Source organism: Hippopotamus amphibius, chromosome 15 (genome assembly GCF_030028045.1).
Source record: "Hippopotamus amphibius kiboko isolate mHipAmp2 chromosome 15, mHipAmp2.hap2, whole genome shotgun sequence".
In the NCBI taxonomy this organism is placed as follows: Eukaryota; Metazoa; Chordata; class Mammalia; order Artiodactyla; family Hippopotamidae; genus Hippopotamus; species Hippopotamus amphibius.
Window position 1 is genome coordinate 29,797,672 of NC_080200.1, and position 13,380 is coordinate 29,811,051.

Sequence of the window (13,380 nt, forward strand, 5' to 3'; positions counted from 1 at the left end):
CGTCCCGAGACACGGGCCCCCGGTCGCCTAGCAGGCCGCGCGACCTCGGGCCCGCGGGACGCAGGCCGACCAGCAGGCCGCGTGCCCCTCCGAGACCCGGGCGACCGAGAGGCCTGCAGGCCGCGGGCCGCCGAGCGACCCTCGGGCCGCGGGCGCCCCGAGACCCGGGCCGCCGAGCGGCCTGCAGGCTCCATGGCCGCGGGCCCCCCGAGACCCGGGCCGCCGGCCGCCGAGCGACCCTCGGGCCGCGGGCTCCCCGAGAGCCGGGCCGCCGGCCGCCGAGCGACCCTCGGGACGCGCACGCCCGAGACCCGGCCCGCCGGCCGCCGAGCGCCCCTCGGGCCGCGGGCGCCCGGGACCCGTGCCGCCGAGCGGCCTGTAGGCTCCGTGGCCGCGGGCCGCCGAGCGACCCTCGGGCCGCGGGCGCCCGAGACCATGCCCGCCGGCCACCGAGCGCCCCTCGGGATGCGGGCGCCCGGGACCCGGGCCGCCGAGCGGCCTGCAGGCTCCGTGGCCGCGGGCCGCCGAGCGACGCTCGTGCCGCGGGCTCCCCGAGACCCGGGCCGCCGAGCGGCCTGCAGGCCGCCGGCTGCCGGCTGCCGGCCGCCGAGCGACCCTCGGGCCGCGTGCCCCCGAGAGCCAGGACGCCGGGAGACCGTCAGCACGCGCAGACTCGGGCTGCGCAGCCCCGGGCTGCCGGTGGACCCGCGGGCCCGCGGGACCCCGGTCAACCAGCAGGCCGCGCCGTCCCGTACCGCCGGGTAACCAGCACGGCGGCGGTCCCAGGCCCTCCACGCCCGTGCTGCCGAGCGGTCTGCAGGCCGCGGGCCGCCGAGCGACCCTCGGGCCGCGGGCGCCCGAGACCATGCCCGCCGGCCGCCGAGCGACCCTCGGGCCGCGGGCGCCCGAGACCATGCCCGCCGGCCACCGAGCGCCCCTCGGGATGCGGGCGCCCGGGACCCGGGCCGCCGAGCGACCTGCAGGCTCCGTGGCCGCGGGCCGCCGAGCGACCCTCGGGCCGCCGGTCGACTTGCAGGCAGGTCGACCAGCCGGCCGCGGGCCGCCGAGCGCCCCTCGGGCCGCGGGCGCCCGGGACCCGGGCCGCCGAGCGGCCTGCAGGCTCTGTGGCCGCGGGCCGCCGAGCGCCCCTCGGGCTGCGGGCGCCCGGGACGCGGGCCGCCGAGCGACCTGCAGGCTCCGTGGCCGCGGGCCGCCGAGCGACCCTCGCGCCGCGGGCTCCCCGAGAGCCGGGCCGCCGAGCGGCCTGCAGGCCGCGGGCTGCCGGCCGCCGAGCGCCCCTCGGGCTGCGGGCGCCCGGGACCCGGGCCGCCGAGCGGCCTGCAGGCTCCGTGGCCGCGGGCCGCCGAGCGACCCTCGGGCCGCGGGCGCCCAAGACCCGGGCCGCCGGCCGCCGAGCGACCCTCGGGCCGCGCGCGCCCGAGACCCGGGCCGCCGGCCGCCGAGCGACCCTCGGGCCGCGCGCGCCCGGGACCCGGGCCGCTGGCCGCCGAGCGACCCTCGGGCCGCGCGCGCCCGAGACCATGCCCGCCGGCCGCCGAGCGACCCTCGGGCCGCGCGCGCCCGAGACCATGCCCGCCGGCCGCCGAGCGACCCTCGGGCCGCGCGCGCCCGGGACCCGGCCCGCCGGCCGCCGAGCGACCCTCGGGCCGCGGGCGCCCAGAGACCCGGCCCGCCGGCCGCCGAGCGACAGCACGCGCGGACTCGGGCTGCGCAGCCCCGGGCTGCCGGTGGACCCGCGGCCGCCGCTTGACCCGTGTATGCTTGCTGTTCATCTCCTGGAGATTCCTGCACCAAGCTGATTGAATGAGGAACATGGAAGCACTGTATATAGGCTTTGCATTTTTCTCTTCGTTTCCTGTACTTTGCCTTCGTTTCCTTTGCGTGTGCTCTATTTTATTGTACATGTTATATTGCTTGTTATTTTTTTATTCATTTAAGGTAGGACCGCTTTTATGCGTTTCTACACCTCCCCGCCCCCCCCCCCCCCCCCCCCGCCCCGCGTCTCCCTCCTCTGGTGCCCGCCCCAAATGAGGTCGCATCATCTTTCATAGTGTACATCCTGGGCCAGCATAAGCTTTCCAAGAATAAAATGCCCCCCCGCCTTTCCTTCCCAAGGACACCACGAACACCTCCTGTCCTGTGCAGTGCTTTTTCACCCACCGCCAGCAGAGGGCCCTCTCTGACAGACCCAGGAACTCCCCTGCTCCGAGTCATCCAGGAGAGGCTGTTCCGTTCTGTGTGAAACGGGTGGGGTGGGCTGATGAGACATCATTGCTTAGAAGGCCATCGGGTTCACCGGTTCGGTGGCAAGAGAGAACATCCTCATCCTCCTTGAGGTTGACTCGGAAGGTCTTCGGGCCCGCAGGACACCGCCCCCAAATGGGCCTCCGTGGCATAGGGAGATTTTGCCATGCGAGGTGACAACAGGAGGGGAACACGGACCCTCCTTTCCTTCTCCCGTCTGAAAGCAGGAAGAAAATCTCTCACGGGAACAGGGTGGTGGAGGGGGCGGCCGGGAGGTGTAGAGATGAGGACTGACTGCTTTCCTGTCTTAAGAAATCACGAATCATCCAAGTGGGACCGCTCATAACACACAGAGGACAGAAGTGTGGACGAGATGAGGAGAATGTGTAAGGGAACGTCTTCCACAAGAACTCTTTTCCATAGGCCGACTTCAAGACTTTCCAACATCTCTAGGTTTAGGGGTGGACTGAGTGCCATGAAAGAATGGACATTCAGCAGCCTGTCTACATCATCTCGAAAGAAGGGAAAATGCTGAAACGTCCCTAGCTCCACAAGCCTAAGGGTCTCCCTGCTCCGGAGAGTTGGAGCATATGCTTGCTTCCATGCCTACACAGATCTTGCGCTTTAGGGAAACCACAAACTAGGCAGGAGCCTGGACTTCTACAAGGCAGTCCATGTTCACACGGGTCACTGTGGTTGGCTTCCTTACTTTCATTGGATTGGATTGGGGTGGGGTGGGGTGGGGTGGGGTGGGGTGGGGGGCGGGGGGGGGCGGTGACAAATGTCCAAGGATGAGGCATCCTAAAGAAGGAACGTGTGTGGTCCAAGCTACCCGAGGTCGCCATCCTCATTGTAGGAAGAGGACCTCTTTGGGGAGTGTGGGGAGGGGGGAGGCAAGGTAGAAGGTATGCAGATAAGGTTTGGGGGAGGGAAAAAAAGACATTTCGGTCCTAAAGCTAGTCATTTCGAAATGGGAAACAAAGGACACAAGGGAAAAGCTAAAACTGGGCACAGGCGATTGGAAAAGGTTTCTGAGGAGAAGAATCTTCGGAAAGGAATGGGAACCGTGGTCAGGACTGCTTAAGATGAGGATGGATTCAAGGACACACATGAGTGTTCGTATCAACAGGAAACCAGTGCAAAACTAGAATTCAGTTTTCTGTCTCTCGGTGAAAAAGGCCAACTTTGGGCTCGGGCTTGGGTGTTTCTTCTATTGCTCTGCTCTCTCCGTCATGAGAGAGAAAGCTTTCCTTCCTTTTTCCGGAAGGAAGGAAGGAAGGAAGGAAGGAAGGAAGGAAGGCAGGCAGGCAGGCAGGCAGGCAGGCTTATGTCTTCTAAAAATCATCACTTCTTTTCTAGGTTACCTTTATCAGGTCTTGGGGGACTCACGTGGACTTAGTCCTCTTGATATTCAAAGAGCCAGGGTTGGCTCACAAGGAAAGAGGCTTCTCTCTTTGCCTAGCAAGTCTTTCCCTGGGATGTGGGTGACGTGGCTAAGGAGGCACTGTTCCCCAGTGACCTATCTAACTGTTTTACACTCGTTGGGGTATTTTGGACACATTTGCCCCCAAACCGAATGACACATGAAGTCTTTTGCACTTAGAATGCATGTTGAGAGAGGATCCAAGAGGAGAGGGCCTAGCTCAAGAATGTGTTCTCTCTCCTTCGAAAGCAGAGCCATGAAACGGAGTAGGCTTCCTGGAGAGGTTTCCTGACATGGGAAGCGTTGTCGAAGAGGAAGGAACGTGAAGCCTTCTTTGGCTTGTGTCTATACACGGGTGTGTTCCAGCTGCTCTGGAAATGATGGGATCCTTCTTCTCTGCCCTGGCATACAGGGTTTTCGGTCGTCCAAATGGAGGCTCACACGACAGGGACTGAGCCCAGTATCAAGGAGATATTCCACCCGAGTTTCATGCCGAGGCGGCAACAACAGCCTCTTGAAAGATGATGGGGGGTGGGGGGGGGCCACACGTGGATCAATTCCATTCTGTCCATTCAACAGAGGGTCGGGGCTACAGCAGACCCCAGAGAGGGACAGCAGACCCCAGAGAGGGGCAGCAGCCCGGCCGGCCACTGGGTCTCCATGTCTCAGGCTTCCTGGGGAACCTCACCCCCCCCCCCCAGGTCCCCGCCGCCCCCCGCATTCCGCCACCCACCTTGGTGCATTTCGAATGGCTCCAATTGTAAATAGATGCTGGTGGGAAGATTTCTACAGGTTACCTGCAATGGCTGACCTGTCATGCTTGTCACCCTGGGGGAAAACAATTCTCTTTGTCCCCAGAGGCGTCAGACCTCCTCTCTCAGGAACCCCTGAGCCCCGGCCACTGGACTTCACTCCACTGGCACGTAGTAAGGGTCATCCAAACGTTCCTGTGACGGTGAGTATGGTTTCCATGTGGGTTGAAGCCTTCCCTTGCTGCAAGCCTTCTGTCCTCACCATGGCATAGAGACGGTTAAAAAAAAATTGTGTTTGCCACTTTGGGTATACCTTCCACAGCCTGCAGTGATCAAGGCACCCACTTCGCTGGGCAAGTCCTATGAGCCTTCACAAAAGCTCTTGCAAACTTCTTGGGACCATCACTTTTCCAGTCACGCTCAATCATCAGGCAAGATTGACAGGGCCGATGGGAAAACTGGACTCCGAGAAGAACGAGTGACCTACGTGGGGCTGAATGAACTGAGGACTAGGATGATAGTGTGTGTATGACTACTTGTCTACAATAGGACTGATTGGGGAAGCCGCTGGGGGCGGGGGGGGGGGGGCAGGGTGCGGATACCTTAGGAGCTTGGGATGAACATATACACATTCCTATACGTAAAGTGGATAATCAACAAGCTCTTACGACTTGGCACAGGAAACTATACTCAATACTTTGTAATAACCTGTAAGAGAAAAAAAATCTGAAACAGAATCTATATCTATCTATCTATCTATCTACCTATCTTTCTATCTAAATCACTGTGCTGTACACCTGAAACTGCACGACATTATAAATGCTTCCATTATTTCAAACAGAAAAGAATCTCCTAACCTGAGTGAGAGAGAGAGAGAGAGAACAGGACGGATTGTGAAATCTTTTCTTTTCCAGCTACAAGGGAAAATGAAAACAAACAAAACCCAATTTATTTTAAAAGTTGGACATCCATTTGGTGACTTGTACCCTTGTCAGCAAAATGGAATCACTTCTCTTTTTCTCCCTACCTGCTCCGTCCAGAATTCAGAAACTCTCCGTGAGGCTCCTTATTTCTTTGGCAAGAGAGTCACTTGCACGCGTTCCTTAGAGGCCCACGTTACGTTTCCATAAAACGGGAATACACACTTGTGGATATGAGATTCTGGTGCTATTCATTTTCCTTAGGGTGTTGCTTTTCACCTGAAAACCGGACTGGATCCTGAAGTCTTTCAAGTTGCCCCCAATATCTGGCTACAACTCTCTCCATGAATGTTTCCCACTTTCGCCCACCCTTTTGACTTGGCATCACTGACAACGAAAACGGCCCTTTGCCTGAAGCCCTACAGACCGAAGCTGCAGGACTTGGTGAAAACTTTAGAGACATGGCCACCACAGCTCCTGTGGAAACCATCCTGGTGCCTGTTTCTGTGAGAGCCACTCTGAAAGTCGAACCAAACACCCGACATCATCACAGCCATTTCAAACTGCTAAAGTTGCTTCCACCCTAACATCTACAAATCTTCTTCACTGACACCGCCCCCCACACGCTCCCCCCCCCCCCACTGGTTTATAATCGGCTCCAGTGATGGACCTTTGTCTTCCTTTGGTTTCCATACAAGTGCCTCTTAGGAAATAACCTGATTGCTTGCACCACAGGCCTAGCTTTTGGGAGCCCATCAACATCACTGCCTCCTGAGAGGAGATATGATAACTGTTTCACAGAACCGACCTGTTCTCAGAACTCAGAAACAGTTTCCATGAAATGGAGGCCTCTACTAACCTATTTTCTCCCTTTCCCTCCCTCCCCGCCTCCCTCCCTCCCTCCATCTCCCTCTCCCTCACACACACACACACACACACACACACACACACACACACACACACACACACACAGTCACCAGGTCAGCTTTCAATATGTTCAGAGTAGGCCGCCCCAAAATGTGTCTCCTTGAATTCAAGTCGCTTAAGAACTGGACAGCACAAGACCGGACATTCTGGCCCTCCTTTCTGTCCTCCCACAGCAGAGCACGATCTCAAGTTAAGACGTTTGCTTCCACGCATGTCCGTGATTCTCAAATGGTTTAGTGGGGTTTCCTGGGTTAGGAAAAAGAGGGGACTCCTATTTGCCTGAGACAAGGAGAAGTTCTCACACAACCTTCACCCATCCCTCCCTCCCTCCCTCCCTCCCTCCCTCCCTCCCTCCCTCCCTGCAGTTTGGAGGGGGCAGCCTAAGGGTGGGGAAATTGGGGAAGGAAAAAAAAAAGCCGTTCGATAAAGGGGAGCTCGAGGCAAAGTCAAAGGCTCCCGATCTGACCGGAGAGCATTCTGCATTTGAATGAAGCGATTGAACAAGGCCCTGCGGAATGAAGCGTCCGGACTTCCCCTCCCCCTCTCCCGGCAACTATCAGCCCTGGCGACTTGGGAAGGAGCGAGCGGTGGAGAAGCGGGCGGGGGCGGGGGCGGGGGCGGGGGCGGGACCAACAGACAATAGCCGCTGCCTGCCTGCCTGCCTGCCGGGCTGAGGCCTGAGGGCTGCGGGCCACGCTGGTTTCTGCAACTCAATCCCTTCCAGGAAGCACCTGTGATGACTGCTTGGCAGGGAATGGTCAAAGCTGAACTCTCTTGGCCTATTTCTGAAAAAGGCCTGAGTCTCAGCTACGACAGATTTTCTGGATTTCTTGGCCCATGCGCAGACCCGCACCCTCCCATCCTGTCAGATCCTTTGTACCCACACCTCCCCTGGGAGAGTTCGTTGGCCTCGTCTGGAACATGAACAAGCAAAACCAAACATAGTGTGACATGATGTATTGGTCTTTATTGAAAAGAAACGTGCTCCTCTCGCACACCTGAGGGCAGGAAGCAAAGGCACGTTCTCAGCAGGACGGGGGACAGGGAACCCGAACCCAGGCCGGTCAGCAGTGGCCCCCTGCCCCCCACCGCCCCGCCCTCCCCATCCCCGTCTCTCCCAGGCCCACGTGGGGCCTCCCTTCCCTGCCTCTCTCTGTGCCCCTCGTCTCCAGCTCCCCCAGCCCAGCTTCCGCACCCCCCCCCCCCGGCCCCGGGAAGGGGAGGCATGTCTGTCCCAGCTCCAGTTCTGATATTTCACTTGTGAAACTTCCCTAGGCCCAGGTGCCAGCTTGCCGTCCTGCTGCTTCATGTCCGTCTCTATCAGCCATGCCCAAAGGGCACGGGAACGGGAAATTATGGACAGCAAATAGCACACCTAGACGGTGTGTGCGTGGGGGGGGGGGTGTCCCTTCTCCAGGAAGCAGTGAGGGAACAAAAGGAGGCCTGGGGGAAGGAGTCCTGGGTGCCTATCATCGCGCCCCCGCCCCCCCACCGCCCCGCAGAGCACCATTCATTTCCATCTCCGCATCTGAAGGACACATAGTCCTGGTTGAAGCAACTTGATGAGGATTCCCCTCCTAACGACGTGACAGAACCTATGAAGAACTGCACTCCTTGAATCCATAAATGCTAACGGGATCCAAGGAGTTTTCCATCAATGGCAGAAAAAGAAATGGTCCTGAACATAATAACTGCCAAGTATTCCTCTAGACGGAGGCATCATTCACTTTTTCTTAACTTTTTTTCTTTTCATGTTTTACAATAAACTGTATATATTTAGAGTGTACAATTTGGTACCCCAATCTTCCAATTCATTCCCCCCCAACCCTCCCCGCTTTCCCCACTTGGTGTCCATATGTTTGTGCTCTACATCTGTGTCTCTCTTTCTGCCTTGCACACCAGTTGATGTGTACCATTTTTCTGCAGTCCACATATATGTGTGAATATACAATATTTGTTTTTCTCTTTCTGACTCACTCTCATTCACTTGTTAACAACAGTAACGATGACGACGACAGACGAGACGAAGGACAAGGATAAGGACCGGAAAAACAACAACAGAGAGAGCACTGGGCGAGTTTTCCACTTCTTAAAGGAAGGAGGCCGTGTTCCCAGGCAGGTTGGCTCAGCTGCACAGTTCCCTCCGGTGACTATTCCTGGGGGCACCGTCGAGGTGATGCACGAAACACACAGGAGGAGGCCTTCTTGAATGTCCTGCCCAGGAAATGGGGACATGATTCCAGCAGTGGCGATGGCTGCCCTTCTCTTTAGGGTGACACACGGGCCTGATGGCACCGGGCAAACCCTCCCCTCCCTCCCTCCCTCCCTCCCTCCCTCCCACCTACCTTCCTTCCTTCCTTCCTTCCTTCCTTCCTTCCTTCCTTCCTTCCTTCTTGAGGCTCTTGGCCTCCCCACTGAAAGGAAGAGCCCAGGGCCCAGCAGCAAAGACCTTCTGCTGATCCTTGCCAGGGGGCTCTCATTTTACACACTTGAATAGGATCAGTAGACACCGTCATCTCATGAGAAGCAGAAAATATCATCTAAAAGCCTACTTTCCTGGTGTCTCAGCGTCCAGGGCTCCTCCTTCTCAGGGATCTTGTGCTCTGTAGGGATAATTCACATGCTGGGGGAGTAGGTTCCCAATAGCATCTTATGAAATGGATTACAGGATGTCTTCCTTTGAAAAAGATAAAGATTATTTGGGAAAGTTATTCATATGAAGCACATGGATGATATCCTCTCTGATCTATATATTAGAGTTGACCGTTGAACAACCAACATGGGGGATTAGGGGGGCCGACCCCACACACACCATTGAGAACCCATGCATAACTTCACAGTCCAAGCTCTGTATCGGGGCTTCCACCTCTGGGTACTCAGCAACCAGAGATCCTGCAGTGCCATAGTGCACAGCTATGGAAAACATCCCCTTATGAGTCACACACACACACACACACACACACACACACACACACACACGCGCGCGCGCGCGCGCGCACGTGCTCGAGCGCAGACATCTCAACTTTGTTACCCAAACGTTAGTGGTGTTCGAATAATCTTAGAAGTGATGACTGCTGTCTGATGAAATCAATGGATCCATCAATCAATCTATGACACTACACTTTGTATTTCCTAGTCTCAAAATTATTTGGAATTTGGCTCCTTAGAAGTTTAGCTTGGTCCTTCAAGGACAGTGTCAGTTGGAGAGAAAATAACATTTCTTCAAATCATGGAAGTGAAATAGTCCTGGACGCTTATGTGAAACATTAACATAATTTTTCTTCTTTATTTTATAAGATAACTGGAATTAGGAAGAAAATCTCCTCGTGAAAAACCAGGTGCTACCTTTCCTTGACTGATGATCGAAGAGGAGAAAGCATTTTCTGGGCCCATGCAACTTGAGAGAAGTTCTAACTTTTCTGGAAAAGAAAGATTCCCACCCTCCCCTTGCTCGGCCATGCTAGAAACCTTCCCCTGCCCCAAACTCTGACGTGTCCCCTTGTTTGGCCTCACTGTGTGTCGTCCGTGGGCACGGGAACACACTTGCGTTCCGTAACAGGAGAGCCTATGGAGAAAAGATCTCTGCCCACTTTCATGGGATCTGCATTGCTGGCTGGCTAGGTAAACCTAAGACATCAAAAGAAGTGCCTTGGAACACATGCTCCTTCCACACTGGTCACCTCATAGGATTCCTAAATGACTCTGGTTCAGCACTCACTCGACTTGGCTGTGTTTCTGTGCTTCCTGACCTAAAGGATCTATCTGGATATGCCACCCGATAGAAGCTGAAATAAATTCACTTTGGACGTGTGTGAATGCCGTTCATACAGAGAGTGGGGACTGCAGGGAGCTCTTGTGGATAAAGAAAAATGGGGGAACACATGTAGGCGACAGCACATAAAGTATAGAAAGATACACGAAGGTTTCCTTCGTTCGCGGGTTGGGAAGGGGGAACGACAGAACATTCCCTGCTTCTACTCTACGCACGCACGCAGGCAGGCAGGCAGGCAGGCAGGCAGGCAGGCAGGCAGGCACCGGAGTGGGGTGGGGTGGGGGGAGCTGGCTCCTTACCCCACCCACCAGGGACGCGTGCGCGTTTAAAGAGACCAGGAGGAACGTGGTGGCGGTGGCGATGAGGAAGGAGGACCACGTTCAAGGTGTGGATTTGTGGTGAGGGCTACGTGAGGTGACTAAGAACTCGGTGCAGTGAGCGGCCCATACAAGGACAGAAGCGATGGTCCCCTAATGCTTGCAGGGCCTGGCCAGGAGCATGAACGGGCGCCCGTGTCCCCAGGTTGGCATCATGACACTAGTTCATCCCTGTGAAACAGGATGTGTTTTCTGTGTTCTCCTGTCTTGACAAACACACGTCTTTACCTGTGTCTCCGTACAACGACGGTCTCTGCGTGACAGTCGGCAGAACATCCCCAGGGACAATTATCACAGAGACCTGAGGTTCTGCTTGGCTGGCAATGCTTGTGTGAATACTGCAGTGAGATACAGACAGACAGACAGACAGACAGACAGACACACACACACACACACACACACACACACACACACACACACCCCTACGTATAATTATGTGTATTTAATACGATATCTGTATTGATTTTCTGTCTCAGATGACGAATGATGCTGTCAGCCTCATGATTTTCACACAGGGTTTCTGTGTGTGTCCTACTGTCGGGACAACATAGCCGGTCTGTGTCATGGAAGCAGAGACACCGTGGGAGTCACAGGAATGAAGACCTCGTTCTAGGAACTGGACCTTCCAGAGGCCTGGGAGCAGCTGGGCAGGGCAGGGCTGGGCTGGGCTGCGGAGGAGGGGAGGGGAGGGAAGGCTGTGGCTCTCAGTCCTCTGAGTGCCCGGTGGCAGTGGCGGAGGTGGCAGTGCCGATGGAGCTGTCAGCGCCCACAGGGAAAGGTAGCCACCGATGTGCGGGGCCACAGGGGAGACATGGAGAGACTCGGGGGAAGGCACAGCTGTCCCTCGGTGGATCTGCGGCCAGGCAGCCAGGAGTGGCCTGGGCCACTGTCGTCCAGGGGGCACCAGCTGGGAACACTAGCCAGACGCAGGGCGGCGGGGGTGGGTGGGTGTGTGTGTGTGTGTGTGTGTATGTGTGGATGGACAGCCTTCCACCCTGCACCTCTGTGCCCACCTGTCACCGTGTGGGATGGCGACAGCCTGCAGAGAGCCTTGGCTGTGGCTTCACTTCCAATGCCTACATCCCATCCAGCGTTCTCTTCGCACCAGCCCTACCCTGGGGTCGCACGGGGAGGGGAGACTCAGAAAGGCGGTTCCCAGGCTGCCCCCGCATGGAAGTCACATGAGCCTCCGGACATGCCGTGCCACGTCAAACACGCGTCTGGAGGTAGGTCAGACTTTACATTGTGTTACGGTTTGTTTTCTTGGGAGAAGTTGTGTCTCTTAGGCCAGGAGCAACTGGAATTGTCGGTCAAAGTCCTCAGGCAGCCCTTTGACTTGGAGGCCGAGCACAAGTTTGACACGGTATGTTTCCGGTGACATGGAATTGCAGATGGCCCACGAAGCATGCTCTCGGCAATACTGCCAAGCCTGTGGTCTCACAGGGGACGGTCTCCTCGACCGAGATGTCACCATCTCGGGAGTCCGCACCTGGAGCGACACGGTGACCTCAGGACGGGCGCCCTGTCTGTGCGCCCCATCCGGATGCGCGTGGACGGGAATGGAGCAGCTCTGGGAACGGTGGACGATGCCAGCTCTTGTTCTTCTGCTCTGCTGCCTGCCGTGCACGGCTGTGGAGAGGGACGCGCCGCTGTGGAGAGGGATGAGCCGAGTCCAGTGTCTCTGAACCCACCCCAGGCAAAGAGGAGCAGGACAGTGGGTGTGGGCCCTCCCTCGTGTGTGGCCAGGATCCTGTGCGGGGGGAGAGTCCCTGGCCCTCCCGCTGAGAGGAAGGTGCGAGAGGTGGATCGGCGGCGGCGTCTTTCCTCGGGGCCCCAGAGCTTCTGCGGCTCCGATCTCCCCTCTTCACAGTTCTAGTTGGCGCCCGCCCCAGCACAAACCTACCTGAGAGCTTCCCTGGTATCCGGAAGCGATGGCTTTGTGTTTTGAGGACGCAAGGGGAGAAAGAGCTGAGCAAAGCTTTTCCCTGGAACCTGAGTGTCTATGGGTGTGTCTGGCCCATCACCAGCGAGCGTGCTGAGTGCCACTTCCTGAGGGCAGGTGCTCTTTAAGGAAAGTATGGCTTCGTATCTTTGTGACACGCAGGCCCTTCTAGAATGTGGAGCGAGTTTCTCAAGAATCCCAGCAGAATCCCAGGTGCTGTGGAGGCTAGGGCCTCAAAGGTCCGGCTCCATCCCCTCTCTCCATCCTGGCCTGGCCTGGCCTGGCTGGGCCCCTAAGGACCCTGCTGGCCTCTAGAGTGGCCCCTGCTTCTCGGTTGGTTTCCACGCTGCTGCTCACAGAGCCATCTTCTCCAAAGGCAGCCGACCGCCGTATTCCTTCCGTGGAGGCCTGGCACGGCTCTCCTCGGCTTGGATGATAGCATGAGAGGACTGACAAGCTGGGTCCTTCCTCCAGGGCTGACCTTTTACAAACTCCGCCTTGAAGAGGGGTAAAGTCAGCATGTCATTCTCACGTGTAAGATGGGACCCGAGGGGCCCGTTCCTAGCTCTACCACTTGGGAGAGTGGGGGACTCTTCCGTCAAGGAAACGGAGAGCTCATACTTGATGGTGCGGTTGTCAGAAGCCTTTTTCTAAGCCTCCCCTGGCCCCACCGTGTCAGAAAGACGTGTCCCTCCACCTGCCGGGGACTTGATGAAGGAGAGTCACTCTGGTAGAAGTACCCGAAGCTCGAGGACTTCACTGCCGTCTCCCTTTCTCTGGCACGGGCCCGCCCCTGGAGGAGCCCTGTCTTCACCTGGCCGTGACGGCACCGCTCAGGGGAGCTGGAGACAGGACCCCAATGAGGGCAGGTGGATGGGAGCCTGTTCAAAATGACCTACACACCCAATCTGCCGTAGACATGGTCCACAGATCGTGGACGTGCCTGTGCCCCCGAAGACATCCGTGTGGCCCCGGGCATCCGGCAGCCATCTTCTCCATGTT